This window comes from Lonchura striata, chromosome 1 (assembly GCF_046129695.1).
Source record: "Lonchura striata isolate bLonStr1 chromosome 1, bLonStr1.mat, whole genome shotgun sequence".
Taxonomy (NCBI): domain Eukaryota; kingdom Metazoa; phylum Chordata; class Aves; order Passeriformes; family Estrildidae; genus Lonchura; species Lonchura striata.
The window spans coordinates 66,689,794-66,707,399 of record NC_134603.1 but is presented as its reverse complement, the minus strand read 5'-3'; positions in this window follow the sequence as shown (position 1 = coordinate 66,707,399).

The following is a 17,606-nucleotide window of genomic DNA, read 5'->3' as shown; positions in this document are numbered from 1 at the left end:
TGCCAGAAAGCTTGGGCCAAGAAAGAGACATAGGCTTCATCTTGAAATGTGTTGAGGAGTGCATATCTCACATATTGTAAGTTGCCCATCCCAAGAACATTCACGTGGGGGTGATAAATTTTTGACTGAAGAGAAGATGTTGAATTAGAAAATGTTTAACATACTAAATGAATTATTCAGTTTTAAAAAAAATAATTTTTCTCTTTCCCTGCTACAGCTTCAAATTGGCTTTAGGCTAAGGAGGGAAATGAAAGAGCACTGTTATACTTACGATGTGGGAGTGGTTTTGCAGGTGACCTTTTTTTTCAGGTGACCTTTTCTAGATACCCTGATCTTATTTGATTGTTAGTGAAGCCTAAAACTGGGATTCAAAAGAACATAGTGAACAGACTTTGTAATCACATGGTGTAGTCCCTGTACTGAAAATGGCAGCTGTCATGAAATGTTGTTTTCTGGGGTACCTCAACTTTATTACCTTAAATGATATGCAGCTGAATTCATACTCTTGCTAAGAAGAGAAAATTAATGTTTCATTGGGTCTGTTTACATCCATAGATTTTGTCCAGAGCAGACAAAATTCTAGTATTTTGTCTGTGGTTAAAACACAAAACTTTGCCCATTACACCTTTGATAACATATCAAGAAAACAGTTCTTGTTACAATGAATTCAGAGTTGTGACGTATACAAAATAAATGAAACCCCCAAAACTGTAAACTGAAAATTATAAGACCACAGACAACAAAACAAAAAATCCATGAAACATAAATTTTCCCTAGGAGCAGACACCCAGAAGATAGGGATTACTCATAAAGAATGTGCATATGTATATTATAAGATGCTTATACCTCAACATGAGGAAGCAAATGAAATTTATAGTTGTTAGGTTTTTGGGGGTTTTTTTATGTTTAGCATTAATTTGCCTCACTCATTTTCACCATAGTAAAACTTCTGGATCAATCAGCTTTATTTTGCATTGCTCTTTTCAGCATCATTGAGCCCACCATATTTCTCTCTCTGTGGACTTCCAGGGGAAACAAATGGAACTGGAAATCTGTTGTCTTTCCTTTATTTGAAACATGGGTTTGGTCCTCCCTGGAGGAAATAGATTCAAAATATAGGAGATGCCTGCATTCCCTGAATCCACTGAGTAGACATATCTTTAGCAATTCCTCTTTCTCATCTGAAAGAGATGAATTTGCAGATTGGTGGTAGGCCAGGTCCAGTGTGCTACTCTGACCTTCCAGGCTCTGTAACTTCTGTCCTACATCAGCACAGGAGAGGACCCTCAGACCTACCCTATGCCAAGGGACCTGCTTCAGCACTGCAGCTGACAGGAAGGCTGCAGCTTATCTCTGTAAAGGAGCCATGTAAAGATATGGATAACCTTTGGGTTCAGTTGAAGTTCAGTTGCACTTTTTCAGTCTGTTTCTCTGCTCTTCATTTTCTCAATGGGTGATTTTTTTCCCCCTGTAACTCCCTGTACATATAATGGTACGGAGAAATATTTATCCTATTTTTCAACTCACAGTTAGAAAGTATGAAGTATGAATTTGCTCCCTGTAACACATCACACTGGTGATAGAGCCCAGCTCTGAATGCAGAAATCAGGAATCCCAGGGCTGCCTTTAATCTATGTTTCTTTGTCATGCTTGGAAGGAGACCACAGACCTGATGCTGTCTCTGCTGCAGAATCACTGGGAATTACAGGTAGCTGTAACCTTTATCACAGGAAGCCATAACTTCACCCTGAAATGAAACATGCCAAACCATAAGAAATGTCTCATGGACAATTTTTTTTTCTGCCATAATTCTAATTTATATTGGTTCATTGAATTTGAAATAGATGAAAATTGATACTAATATTTCATGTTTCTATATAAAAGCTTATTATTCCTCTGATTATAAGATGTCCCCTCTCTTTGCTAGAAGGTATGACTTTAACAGCTGAAAGTCAAGAATTCCAGGACATTGTCCCTTAAAAGAATTTTTTATTTTACTGCTGTAACTCTATAACTATTCAATATTACATCATGTTTATTTCATTGCTAAAGCTGAGAACAATACTGCAACATGACTTTCTATTTCCCCTTCTCCCCCTCCCCCTTTGAGGCATTTCAGGATGATTTGAGACATACATATATATATTTCTCCTCCCCAGGCATTTCATATAGTCTTTGCAATAAAAGCTGTAAGACTTACAAAATATTACACCAAAAGACATCTTTGGAAAAATAAGTTGACTTACGTCCCATATTATATACTCTCACAATATTCATCAGAGAGAAACAAATCTTTGATCATACTTTCAGATGAAATATTTTTGTTACTGTTTTTTTTTACCAAATAAAGTATTAATTGAACAATGATGCTATAAAAATGTGCATATGGAGACAGTTAGATCCACCCATGTTATTGTAAAACAACTTGTTTGATGTTTCATATTGTTCAGCAGAAGAACATCATTAGAATATCCTGTCTGGCAAAAAAGGCTATCATGTTGAAAAGGGACTTTGGCTGCAGATTTTTTTTCCCTTTATTTTCAGTCTGAATCTGAAATTCCCCAAATATACTGCAGAACTGGGCATTAGGCTGGATTCTGAAATCTCTGCAGTTTCATAGGGATCAGATGGTCTGTGCTCAGAGGGTGTTTCAGACTCTACTGCCCCTTTCCCTAGGGCTCCCTGCATCCTGCCCAGGGCCAGGTCAGCCCCTGTGGCCCCAGCTCTTGCCCCAGTGATGCTGCAGCAGGGCTGGTCCTCAGCATCCCACAGCCTTGCTACTCTTCCTGAGAGCAGATCACTTCATAGAGGTGCTTTGAATGCCTTTCTGACAGCAAGAAGCTACTACTCTGTTGGCTTCTTAGCTGATTTGCTTCACACTGGAAAAAGCAATAAAATTTTATGCTGTAAAGTTTTAATTGTTCTGTTGGGGTTTTTTTCCCCAATTATTTGATGTAATTTAGAATAGATGCTTTACCTCATCTGCACCATACATTTATTAACCTTTTTTACCTGCAATGAATTCTTTGTTGGGTGAGTGTGTTATGCCAATATTTTGGCAGAAGATAAGTCTTGTGGAAGCATCCAGAGGAGGCATTTATGAACACAGCACTATGCCCCATCTGCAGATAAGCTCCCATTAGCTTGCTGGTAACCACACCCTGAATATGGAAAATGTACCATGACTTGTTATTCAAATGTGGAATCTCAAATTGAATTTTTTTAAGACAATTGCTATTTTAATGTCATATTCTGATAATTTTAATAAAGTAGGTTTCAAAAAAGGAAGAGGAGGGGGCTAAATGCATGGGAGGTTGAAGCCCACATTGCAGCTTTTCCAAAGATATTTATGGATTTTGGTAGTTATCTACTATTATAATTACTGCACTTGGGAAGGCTATCTTGGCTGTTACTTATATAAATAAAATCATTCAGCTTAATAAACTGAGAGTAGTTACTGAGATGGCTGAGCAACATACTCACCAATGGTGTTTGACAGACATCTCAATACTTACCCAGTTCCCTTAAAGGCCTCCTAATTTGGAGAAAGCAACACAAACTTGTATGCTGAGCTAGCATAGATACAATTTTGACTGTCAGCAGCAGAAATAGCAACAACTGATGGTTAGTAACAGCTCACAGAATTTTTATTGTTGATGATGAATAGAGATGCTTGAATGTCATCTTTATCACTGGGCTTGTGCAGCTCTGTGTCTGCTGTGTCTCTGTGTCTGTGACCATCTTGATGGCCACCTTGATGGTTGTTTTACCTCTTAACTTGAGGCCAGGCTGTGTGACAAAACAAGCAGAATGCCTGTTTGTCAGGGGAAAAAGATGGCAACTGGCACTGAATAGTTCTCCTATTACTGGGTTTGTGACAGACCTATTTCCTCTTTAAATGGAGGGTGTTGACTGGGAAGCTATATTTCATGGTTGTTGGTTAGAGGGTTGGTTAGAGCTTAAAGTAAGCAAATGGAAAATATCTGAATCAGAAGGAAATGAAGGCCAGTAAAAAAGAAATCCCACCACACCTTTCATTTGGGTAGTTGCTCACAGTACAGCTGCACATGAAGGTGACTCTCTTCCAAGTGAAAAATCCAGTCTATTTCTTTCATAAAACTGCCAATCCTTAATAAGGCCTTACCCTGGCCTTCTCCAGTGTGGATGAATAGATACAGGGGTATAAATAGCAGCTAAAACAAACCATCTGGTGAAAAAGAGGCGCACTGCCTTGAGAGACAGCAATAGCACTGTCTTTTGCAGGATAAAAAGATTGCCAGTTTGCCAAAAAGACCACATGTCCTTGACTTAAGCAGTAGCTTTGTCCCATTCAGCCACACATGAAAGGCCAAACGGGCTTATGTTTGTTAAGCTATAAGCAACACTTTATAGCCTAGAAACACATAATTTAGCCCTGCAAAGCACTTAGATTCCTAAGTCATCGTTATTCCAATGGCATTGCTACTACAGTACGGTAACAAACTTAGAACTCCCACTGTTTTTAAACAGGAAATTAGCATCCAGCTCCTCACCCATCAGTTTAATAATTTACTTTTTTTCTTTAAGATTTTTAATGTAACTTTAGAATTGAGGAGATCACTTTCTAATAAGTTGGTTGGTGACTGCACCACTTGAGAGACATTGGTGTTAACGTGAATTATGTGCCTAAATATTTTACCTACCATTCTGTAAACTTATCCCAGATCTTGGAACGCTTCCTAGCTGCTGCTTAGATAATGCAATGATGATGGACTTTTTCCCTTTGTAAAGATAGATTTCCCAATAAAAGTGGTGTTTTCTCCTCTTTTATAGTGGTCTTTAAAAACATGCTTTGATGCAAAATCTGGTAGACACTACATATCATTTCAGTAAATGGTTCTTGCTCTGAGACTTCTTTGAAGACTCTCAGTGGCCTCTTCTGATATTAAAGTATGCCACTAGGAATATTAAATTACTGTCCCACCTGTTTCCTATACTGTATTATGTACTCTAAAATCTCTGCCAGAAACATGAACTGAGTTATAGTACTACCAATAAAAGGCCTTGAAATTATATTGCATTGTATACACAGATATTGTTCTGTTTACAGATGCCTTTATCTAGGCTATTATTTGAGATTTTTTGTTTGATAAAGCAGAAAGCTAGCATAGCTGTATATATCTGTGTGCTACAAACAGTGAAAATTTACATGGGTAAAAGTTACAGCTTTTCCCTGTAGCCCATTCTTTGTTCTAGGTGAATGCCAAGCCTTCTCAGTATGGAAGGGCAGCTTCTTACAGTCACCATGGCCAAATTATTTTCATCAACATCACTTCTGGGACAAATGATTGTTCCCTGGGTTATTCACCAAATTCTGCCAAGCAATATCTGGTCTTTCCCAATTTGCTTAGGAAGATTTCTGTACACCCATGAGTTCTAATCCACAAAGCAGAGTATATGATAACATCTAATCATGATACCAAAGGGTATTTTCAATCAAATATTCATAAACTACTTCCTTTTCTGCCAAGAAGAGAGAGCCAGTACAAGCCTTACTTCTCCTGAGATAAACCTATTTTCTGGAAAATAAAGAACTTTTTTCTTTTTAGCTCTCTGATCCTTCTCATTTCAGAAAGCATGCAAGGTAAAGGCACATCTTCTTCAGAGATTTTTCCAATAAATTTTAGACAGGCCAAGTTTTACTACTGATCACATTATGCAATTCTCCAGCTGAGAACAAGCTTGCACCTCTCTAAACATGAACAGAATCTGTCCCAATACTTAATTTTCATTGCCATCAACAAGGCAAAATGGAGGGAAAAACCCCAAATAACCCATCCAAAATGCTGTCAGCTATTAAAGTCTGAATGTCAAATGGAACCAGAATAAGTACTGCTGTTGCTATAGTAACACGTTAACTGTAAAAAAAGGTCTAGCCCTCTAAAAACTTAAGTACATCCATATGCAACAGCTTACACATACTTATGTGATTTAAAGGATTCTTGGTCTTTTCCCTGGTAAAATTATATGTATTCAATTGGTATTTTGGTATCTCTTCGTTTCACTAACAAAAAGCAAACATGCCAGGAAATGGCAAATAAATTGCCTTCACCACACTATACCACTAAGAAGAGTATAACTAAGTACTAATTTAGGTCATGTAAAGTAAAAGGGAGACAGAAGTGATGTCTATTCAGCTTTCCTGCAAATATTTTGACTAGATCAAAGAAAGCCTAGGAAATTCTGTGTGGTAAGCATGTAAGATATTGTAGCAAATAAAACTTGCCAGGATCAAGAGCTTAGAGAATGAACAGTTGTCTCCAGAGAAAACTGGAGAGAGGATAACTCTTAATCAGAAACCAAGGATGGGAGATAGAGCAAGAAGATAAACAGCACACAGTACTCTCTCATCTAACATGCTGGCTGGTCCCTCCAAGCCATCTTTCAGACAATCTAGCAAAGGAGCCTTGGGTCTTTTTCAAAGGCAGAATGGCAGTGGCTCATATACAACATGCATGTTTGTTAGGAGGGTATCTAATACTCAAGTAACTGAAAAAGGAGGTTTCCAAGAGAATAAAACTTTTTTTTTCCTATGAAGTAAACACATGCTTCCAACAGGAAGCTTTCTTCTTGGTCCAAAACAACTATTTTCTATACTTACTTTTCTCTGGGTCAGCAGTAGATTCTCTGAAATTTTCTATAGCTGAAAATAAATGGCAGTAGATGCTGCTTTCAATTTTTCATAAATTTCAAAATACCTGATGCTTGGTGGTTCTCATTACCCAACTCAAGCCTTTCCCACTCAGCTCAGGATGGCCTGTCTGTGAGCTTGGATTCACTTAATGGTAATTACACAAGTGGTTGGCATGCTCAGTTAGGACAAATACGCAGCAGGCTCATGGCAACCTGAAAGCATGTGTCATATGGAAATGCAGACTTGGCAAACAGTGCCACAGCAGGCATTCCAACATTGTGGAGATGGACAAAAAGCATCCACATCTGCAATAGGATGTGATCATATGCCACCTGCCCACATTATCATCATATGCTCTATTTGCTGTGCTCTGCAGCATATTTCTCTCTGATCTCTGCCCCATTTGTTATTCCCTCCTTTGCTAGAAAAGTTCTGCTCAGTAGGTTTCTACTTTCTGTCACATTATTTCTACATATGCTGCTTCTTCTTCTTCCATCCTTCTTGCATTCACTCTTCATCTGCTCCATTCTTCACTTCTCAGCCTCTACCCACTGTGGAGGGGACAAACCCAAAGCAAGGTGAACACAACTCAGCTGTTACCAAAACTGGGCCCAGAACACTATGGCTGTTCCTCAGGACCTCTGCTTCTGTAAACAGCTCTCTTCCAAACAGCACTTCCTAAGACTATTGTTTTCCAAAGTTGTCCATAGATACAGATTTCAAAGTTTGTATCTTATATTACTATGAACTGGATGTATTGAGCTTGAAAAAAAGAAGTTTATTAACTAGTTCTTCATTTGTGGGAGAGCTTTCAAAGGTACACAAACACAGTATCATGCAAAATGTTATGTATATCTTCCAAAGAGTACTTTGGCATGAGTTTTCCTCCGTCTTGTACTGGAGAAAGACTTTGTGCACCTTTTGTGCGCCTTTTGCCTGTCTGTGTGTGATGATGCTGCGGTGTGATTGGATTCCCATTCACAGGTAAACTGTACAAGTTCACCAGAATTACAAGTCTGGTGCCGACTTACTGGCTGTAAATTTTTTCATTACTTGGGGAGCTGCAAATTGTTCTTGATTATTCCCTTCTCAGTTTTCCTACCTAAAAGAGTGCCCATACCTACAGGTAATAATCAGAGCTTCTCCCCTTGCCCTGCCATGCAGCAATGGCACTGCTGGGAGGAACTGAACTAAAGAGATTAGTCAAAAGGAGTAACACATTTATATCTCTCAGAATTCCAGATGGGACGTTGCAATTTGTAGTGACACAGTGCCTGAGATCCTCTGTAGCAACAGATCCTCTGTTGCTTTGTTACTTTAATAATGTTCCTCCTAATGGAAGGCTGATAGATCATAACTACCTGAGAAGGGATTGAAACTGGTGGTGAATGATCAAAGTTCCTGTTGCCTCTCTCATCCTACCCAAACACCCCCTCTTGTAGTACCATAAAGCAGTGAAGGTAGCACAGTCCCCAGACCTGTCAAAACAAAAGAAAAACAATGAGTGAACCCATTTTATCCCGGTTGTTCTTGTGCAACTCAGCACGTGGAGGGAGGGAGGACACAACCCAGGCTGCTCCCAGCTTTTCCTACCAGCACTCTCAACCTGATGCTGCAGTACCTGCTGCTCACCCAAGAAATCACTGCTACAGCACTCCTCTAGCTACTTTGAAATAAATCAGCTTGAAATTACAATATTTGAGATGAGAAAATGGTAGTCCAAGATTAGAACAGTTTTGTTCTCCTGTAAATTCTCACCAGACCTGTATGTAAGAAGAAAAGAATTTACAGTCATGAAATACCCTGGGGCTTTGACTGTGGAGGTAAACCACTCTGTCCTGAGTCACCTGGCCTTGCCTGATTTGATGCTTTCCTTCAAGTTCCTTGGCCTCAAAAATGAGACACTTCATAATGGAAGAAGGTATTTGTAAAGGGTTGTTGTGTTTTAAATAGCTGCTTTAGGGAAAAAAAAAAAAAAAAGAAATATCTAGCCTGGAGATGTGATTTTATTTAATGTTTTCAGAATCGTTTTAAGACTCTTTGGTCAAATATTTTTTTCCTTCTTTTTATTTTTTTCTAGCTGTGCAAGTGTCTTATGTTTTTTGGCAGGTACTCTGGGCTTGTTCTTCAGCACAAACTCTGGACAATGAGTGTGTGAGTTCAGAAGCATTTGCTTGTCTTAGCTGGGATCTCTGGCTTGCACCTCATTCCAGCAGTGGTTTCGGTGCCACACAGAACTTACTGGCTAGTTTGAAATGATGACACAGAAAACACTGTGTGCTTAGAGGAGAGTCATTCCAAATGTTCAGGCAGGAAAACTGGGCAGAAAACTCATAGAATCACATCTAACCTGTGGCTAAATGCTCAGGGCTATATCCTCGGGTAGAATAAATCATCATTAGGTCATTCATGTTAATGGAAGATTGTGCTGATTGACCTCCACTGAAGATTTTAGCTGGCCTGTGTATGTGCCTGTTGAAATTAAGAGGACTTTCCAAGGAGTGATGTGATTTTGAGTCACTTGTTTGGTATATTTTTTCTTTTATTCCATTTTATTGTCTGTCTTTCACCTACCAGGGCACAGTTGCCCTCATCACTGGCTCACTCATGGAACTTTCCCCTTACCAAGTCTTGGATAGCCAATTATTAAACAGTCACTGATATAAGGAATATATACATATTATTTAGAATCAAAAAGTAACTCTTTCTGGCACAGCTCTGTTGTGTAAACAATGTGAAGTTTAGGTCCCTTTGTCCCAGCCACTGTCTGGGCAATTTAAGATCTTAAATCACCCAAGGTTTCAGCTACAAGAAACAACCAAACACATTACAGCTACTCAGGATATTTGCTTTGACTTCTCTTTGCAAAACAAGTATGGAGATAAAAGAGCTCCAGTAGGTAATTTTTACAAACAATTCAGAAAATAATGAATGGTCTTTGTGCATGGTAGGCTCCCAGCTTTCTGCTTAGTCATGGAGAGAAGATAAAAGAAGGTACTGAATGGGAAAGTACCCTTGACAAAAAACCACATCTTCTTAACAATGCCCGATTAACTGTTTGAAAGTTACTCCCATAAGTACTTCCAGAAATAGTATGGTTTCAGTATTACAATCAGACAGAATGAAAATACTCTTTAGTACTCTGCACTTCAGTGGAGCATTGAGCAGGCTTTTCTGCCTGCTGTGTATGAAATTTATTTCTGTCTAAAGTATTTGCTAGGGGCCTTCTCAAGAAATTAGTTTCATGGTCTGATTCAGCTTGCCATAGAAATTTTTATATTTCTATATTTTGACACACATACATAATATACCTTTGCCAACTAAGTAGCAGAACAGTATTCAGTCTTTAGGTAAGACTTTTTATTAATATACCAAAATACTTTCCACATAAAATTTATGGATATAGAAACTAAAACTGAAAGGAACAACTCAAGTGTTACAGATTACAAATAAAATACACATTTCTTAAATTAATCTAATTACTTTTTTATTATGTCATGCTTAAAGATTGCATAATTCATGTGTATTCTTAATTAACTTTGCTTTGGAAAATCAAACTTAATTTAAGACAGAAGGAGACTAACTAATATTCTTCCATACTGCTAATGGCAATTAATACATTATTACATAACTGGAATGTCTTTTGGAAACATGAATAGTTCCAATGCAAAAGTCTGGTGTTGTGATAAGTGGTCTCTCTGGGAAAATTGTATGGTAGACTAACAGCATTTCTTCAAGAGAGGGCATAGGGATATTAGAGAGTAAAACCAGGGGTTAGCAGGCTTCTGGGAGTCCACAGACTACTGGTAATGAAGCCACAAGCTGTAACTAAGAACAATAAGTCAGTCAGGGATTGTTTTTGCCATACCACAAATGCATAAGGATCTGGAAATCAAACAGCAGTGAAAGGTACTGCTCTAAGCAGAGAGCATGTCCCTGCTTCACAACAGGCACAGAAACTGGGAGAGCCATGACTTCAAAATCCAAATCCTGGTTGCCAAAGGCTCTATGAGCTCAAAAACATAAACAAAAAAATTTGTGACAGAAGATCCCTTGAAAGGTATAGAGCAGAAAGGAAGAGGCAGCCAGCTGTAAGCCAGTGGAGACTGAGAATATGTTCTGGCAAATAGCATTGCATGGTTGTCTCATCCTTGTGCTCCTTTCTCCAGGCATCTCCTGGATTCCAATGCCCGGGGTGGGGTACTGCAAGAGAAAGATTTCTGATCTGCCCTGCTAGAGCTGTTCTTACGTTACCTGCCTTCACAGATGGGTACCACAAGGGAGTTGTATCACCAGTTGCAGGCTCTGTCTTTTATGCTGAGTTCTGCTGTTCTTTTTTGTAACATCGTGTCCTGCCCCATTTATTCAAAGACTGGAGAAACAGTCAGTGTTTTCTGCTTGTGGATCAGTAGCATAATTTTGACTTTGTAAATTTCAGAGTACTGAAAAGTGGAATTGAAGCAACATTTCTGCTGAAGAGATCTCAAATGATTCTGCAATGGTTACCAAATTGAGAATACTGGCTGCAGTCCCTCAGAGAAATTTACTTGCCATTACAGTACATGAATGGCCTCTGAGAAAAAAATCCCATAGTGATGACAACTGACTTTCTCATCTGAGGTAACCCCTTTTGTCACTGAAGCTGTTCCTCCACATTGGGCAATATGTCAGAAAGCCACTTTCTCAGGATGGTTTGCTGAGCTTTAGTCTAGACTTAGAATCAAAAGTCTCTGGTTTCTGTGCAGCTCTCATAAAAGTCATTTCCTAGAACAATAAATAACTAGACCAGGGTCTCAGATACTTTAAAAGCTACTTTTATAGTAACAGTTCAACAAATACTGCACATTTTTAATGTAAGTAACCCTATAAAGTTTTAAATGGTGCATGGGTCAATCTCACACTCCTTTTACATTTGTTTCTTTGGAAACATAAAAGTGATGGAGTTCTAGCAGCACTTACTTTTTTGAGGTCATATATACCAACGTATTAGTATTCATGAGCATTAGACTTCATATGTAACTACTCAGATGAGAAGGGCTTTTGGTTCACATCCCTACTCCAGCTCCACATTTCTTTGTACATCCCAACTATACCCAGAATTGCAAAAGTCTTGTGTTACCCCAAGGTATATATAACCACCCATTAAGAACTTCAAAGACTTAGGAAATTTTAGAAAATACCTTGTAGGTTCAGGTCATTAAAAGACTCAGACATATTAAGATTGGCTAAGACACTTAAGTCTAAAATGCAGATTCTAAAAATTCTCAGTGGGTGTATATGTGTTAAAGTCTCTGAGCTCAAGCTTCTGATATAAAGCATTACAGGTGCCCACCTGCTGAATTAATAACTTGTCTCTGAAAAAACGAGTGACTCTCCTCTGTTTTTCTGAAGCTTGAAGTGTGGTTTCACATTCCAGTCTTCAAGAGACCAGAGTTCATTACAGAGCCCAAAATAGAAAAGAACAGCCCATCAAAGGAAGGACTTAAGCTTGCTGCTGCCTAACTGCCTTTTAATTGATGTTTCGTTATTTTCTTCACCTTGATACAGAGTAGAAATTTAACAAGGTAGAAATCCATTTCAGATTTAGGTGAAATGTGCCATTTTGAATGATTTAGTCTATAGATTGCTTACACAGATGAAACATGCTGTTTTAACTTGCTTAGTCTGTTAACTCTGCTATGGTCAAGACTACCTGTTCTCACAAAAAGCCTGTGCTCACAAAACTGCCTCAGCCAAAAAAATATAATGCAAACTTCCAAGCTAAAAAAACGTAAAAGGTGCCCCTTAAACTTTGAAACAAATACAAGAACAAAAGCTGAAACTACAAGAGACCGACAAAGTGACCAGAGAGTTCTCTCTGTACAAAGACTAATAAGAACTAGTTGCAATTTGTAATGCAAAACCAATAAAATAAATGTATATTAACATATTGTGAAATCCTATGCATATATACAAATAAAGATAATTTTAAAAGTTTGAGAATTCTCAAGGGCATGCATGTCCTTTGTGGGGAACAATCCCCACATGCATCCAGCACTGAAATAAACATACCAGCTTAACAACTTTTACAAGTTGTAGAATTAGGGTTTTTTTACACAAATCATCCTGAAGCTCCCAAGTCTGTGCCAAATGTGAAGTGTCCCTCCATCTTGCTTGAGCTACAGGTTCTGCTTTAGGATACTCTTGTATCACTTGCCATAGCCCCAATGTTCTTTCTGGGCTTGAATCTCTGTGCTCTGTGCATCTTGGGAAGTCAAGTGCCTAATGTGCATCTGACAATTCTGCAAAGTGTCTTTCTGAATCTTTAAGAATCTCATTATCTTGGAAAATAAGACTTACAATCTTGCTTGTATTTGACACCCACGAACTTATCTAAGGGATCATCTTCCTACCTCACAGAGGTCTTTCATTTTTTTCACTATTTTTACAAAGCACTAAATTACATTTCTGATGAGAAGAGGAGGTGAGCTGACAAATACTGAACAGATATATAATGTGCTGCAACAAAAAAGACAATTATATTGTGCTGATCAGATACAATTATATGTACAGATACAAATATATTCCTCAATATATTTGTTATAAACTATTCCTCAATTATTCTTTGTTGATAAACGCACAAGTGCATGGTCTCTCTGTAATTCCCATCTTGCCTATTGAATGTTTTAGCACAATATTAACAGAAGCACAGGAGGATAAGGTTACAAGCCAGTGATGAAATAGCTCAAGTAAAGACTTGCATTGGCATTAATTAAGCTGTGTATTTCCTTTCCAGACTTAAATCTTGATTTTTTGGTGTCTTTACTTAAATGTAGAATTCAAAATTTTCTGATTGAAAGAGCATCAAAATGATATGGTATAATGGCTATGCTGTCTGCAGGGTCTTATGAAGACATTTCAAGAGAAAAGTGAATTTGGCACAGACATGAACAGCAATGGGAGTAAGGATCAAAGTGCAGTTTTTGTAAGGTTTTCTAAATGTGCTGCAGACATTCTTGGCTGCCTGCAAGCATCAGATAAGACCCTATATAAGGATGTTGAAAAGAAGAGTAATTGCCATATTTAGTGGATTTGCACACCAGATTAATAACTCATGGCCAGGAGTTGATCTGTAAGCAAGCAATATTTAGTAGGTGTGAGAAAAAAATTCCAATCATGTATTGAACTGGAACATAGTTCAAATCCATGAAAAGAAATCAATGACTCAGTACCATGATCTTAGAAATGAAACACAATGATGAACTGAAGTTCAAAGAAATGTTCAGACCATATTGAAGAGATCAGGCAGAGCCAGAAATAGGAAATAAAGCCTTCAAGGAACTTCATTGTAAACAGGTGAGCCACAGCAACCATCTGACATTCTGAAGATAGGACAGTAAAGAAGCAGACATTCTCTCCAAAGTCAGAATAAATATATGTTTTGCTCAATTTGAAGTTGGACTTGGTTCCATAAACAAATAACATCAAACTCAAATAGATGCTAAAATTAGATACAATTGGATTTACCACATGCAACTTTTCAGAATATCTATAGGAAAATAACTGCTGACAGGAAGAAAAATCATCATTGAAGCCAAGAAAATTATCAGATGTGTTGCAATAATAGAAAGACTGTACAGTTCTCCTTAACCACGTGGGGACATCTACTACTTAAACTTGAAAAAGACTTGTAAAATAAATAAATCAAGCATTGTTATTTCCATTCAGCTGATATATAAACTCAGGCACAGTTGGGTTTGTCTAGCTCCTCTCATCAATAATGCTGGTTTTTGATACCCTTGGCTTATCGCAGACTCAGTGAAACAGGTTATTTTGTGGGAGCTTGTTTGTAAATTACTATCAGGAAAACACCAATTTGATGCTGGTTATTCAATGGTTATCACAAACCATGAACAGTTCTGTGATATGCAAGCTGATATTACCTTCCCTAATCTTATTTGGCCTCAGCATTAGGCACCTCAGCCAACAGCTATTGTTTTTTTGTCAGAACAGATTGATTGAGATGAAAAATAGCAAATAAAGCTTACAGATTTTTCCTTTTAAACAGGACCAAACCAAGTACTGTGGGAAGATTTCTTCTTTGATCTATTGAAATAGTCACGGGAAAGAAAAAACAGAATACTCCAAACTGAACATGTTGCTTCAAGTCTCCATAACAATGTGAGAGAAATTGGCAGAACTTGTTTGCTCCTGTAACACAGCATTCAAAAATCCTGACAATATTTGTTTACATTTGTCTGTAGAAATTTGATTTGCCAAAAACTGCACTGCAGAAGAAGAGACCTTAGTAATTGAAAATTTAGGCTTGGATTCATTTAACGATTTCTCCTGCCCTCCAGATGCCATTTTAAATGACCTCCATTCCTCATATATTTAAGTAATTTCTGGGAATGTTTTACAATCCTATTCATTTAACTGGTTGGGGTAAGGAAAAAAGAAGTTACACAGGGCAATGAAACTAAGCTTGCTAACTGATTTTCTGCAAATGCATTGGCTTCCAATCTTTTTAGTCCACACTGAAGTTGGCTGGCTGAATGCAAGCTTGATCAAAACCAGACTGGAAGACAACTGGCAAGAAGCAGGAGAGGGGTAGATGGGCAATAAAGGGCATGGAGGCGGTAAGGTTGCACTTGTAAAAAGTGGATTAAAGGCAGCCTCACCTGGGAATACTCAGGAGTATAGGAGGAGATGTCTTCATTCTCATGGGGACACACTCCTCCACGTATGGACAAAAGTAGGTTTTCACAGTGCAGCCCATTGGCATTTAGCTCTGATAGCAACTGCGTAAAGCAAACTTCAGACTTCTCCTCTCAGGGCTTGCAAATCATTTGCAGGACCTCATTAAAGAGAACTTTGTTAAGCACAGAATGCTAAGAAAGCATTGCCACTAGATGAGAGAATGATAGAGCTACAGTGAGCCGTAAGAATCAGGTGTCACTTTTTCCATGTGCAATGCAAGATTTTCCAAGTCAGTGTCTGGAATTCAAACCCAAATATGTCTGAATCTCAGATGAGGCTTTTATCTGGAGGAAAAATACTCCCAAGAAGCAAGTCTTCACACTAAGAATGGGGTAGACATAAAAGTCAGGAATGATTTATTTTCAATCTCATGTCCATGTTGACTTGTTTGCCAGGATGGCAGAGCCTCCAGCGTATCAGTGCAAGCTCTCCCCAACAATTAAAAAAATACATGAAAATATTGAACACACAAGATATTTTTAGCACCTGTGCCTGCTCTTTTGCAGCTTTCTGTGGTTGAATTCCATAAAGAATTGTTGGCCCCAATCATTGTAAGCCCCAAAGCCTGACAGCTGACTGGCATTGTTACAGTACTTCAGTGCTTGGAAGGTGATCAGCACAGCACAGAATGCATGCTAGAGTTCAACCTGCTAAAACAAACTTTAAGAGTTTGAGATATTTTCCGAGAGAAGGACTGCAGCATGGAAAAATCCTGCACAGTGGCCTTAGACAATTGTTCAAGAGATATTAGGGAGAAAGCACTGGATTCCCCAGTCTCCCTGTAAGTTTGCTGCAAGGCTTTTTAAGGAAACAACAAAGATGGCAGATACTCTGCTGAGCCTTTCCCATAATTTCCCCTTTTCTACAATAAATTGGAAAGAGACTCTCCAAAATGAAAAGTATTTTTTTTTCCTCTACAAACTTGTAAAAAGACTACGTGGAAAAGTCCAAAGTCATCAGATGCTCTTGGTAGAATGAGCTGAAAAGTGATTCCCAGATTCCAACTGCAATGTGAAAATGTAGAACACCTCAATCTCCTTCTTTCTTGATGTTTGGGGTCTTGTAGATAAAAGGATAACAGCTTAGTTCAGTGGGGTAAAGCTCCTTCATGTTCTCTGGTGTATGAGGGAAATGGGGAGAGACTTCTCGTTGGAGCCAGTTACTGGTGCCAGACAGCAGGGCTCATCTTCTGGCACCCATTCAGACTGTGTCAACCAATCTGTTCAAAAAAGGGAAAATTTTAATGCTGTCTTCCAGAGGGCAAAACACAGTTCTTAGAAACACAGCAAGGAAGAAGCCACCTGGGGCACCACAAACAGACCCAATTCCATTATTGCTCCCCGGTCTCCAAGAGACAAATCATTCTTGGCTATAATCATACCTCCCTGCTTCAGGGATGTTAGATGCCAAAATTAGTAGTTTAGGGACTTTCTAGGTATCTACAGTTGATGAGGAAAGAGAGGTTCCCAGAGGGCATAAAAGGAGCTTCTCCTCTGCTGTCATTATCTGGAAGACTTTCACCTTTCTCTGTTCACTACAAAAGGATCATAGATAATGAGTTGATTGACTTCTTCTTTTGAGCTTGGTCTTGCTCCTCGTCTCCTGCTGCTCTGTGCAATGAAGACTGAAAGAAATTCCAACAGAGAGAGAATGAAATGAATATGCTGCTTCATAAACATTTCCACACACTTAACACCTTCTTCCTTCCCCACTCCTCAATTTCTCAAGGGAAAACTTTTTTTTTTTTTTTTTTTTTTTTTAAGGAAAGCTTATAAATTCTATCTTCCATCAGACTGTCCTGACTTAACACCTTCTTTTGCAGGACTTGGGGTGGAAAATGCAGAGATTTCTCAAAATGTCACTTTTTCTGCCTGAAGGGCTTTTGCTCACAGCTGAGCACAGCTGCTCCCCACAGAACTGCTGTTTGTGAGATTCTGTAAACAATTCCAGGTTGCAGTAAACTGTAGGGCTTACTATTCGATAAATCATTTTAAAACACGTAATGCATAGCTTTACTTAAATGCGTGAATACAAGGGTTGGAATGAAAACATCCTTTTCAAACTTTGTTCTGCATTTTCTGCCTACTTAACAGTTTTTTGCTTCAGGTTAGAGTTCCTTTTCTTTAGAATGGAAAGTACTGTATCCTGCTTTTTAGCCCCAAATTCTCTCCAGATCACTTAAAAACTCCATCAG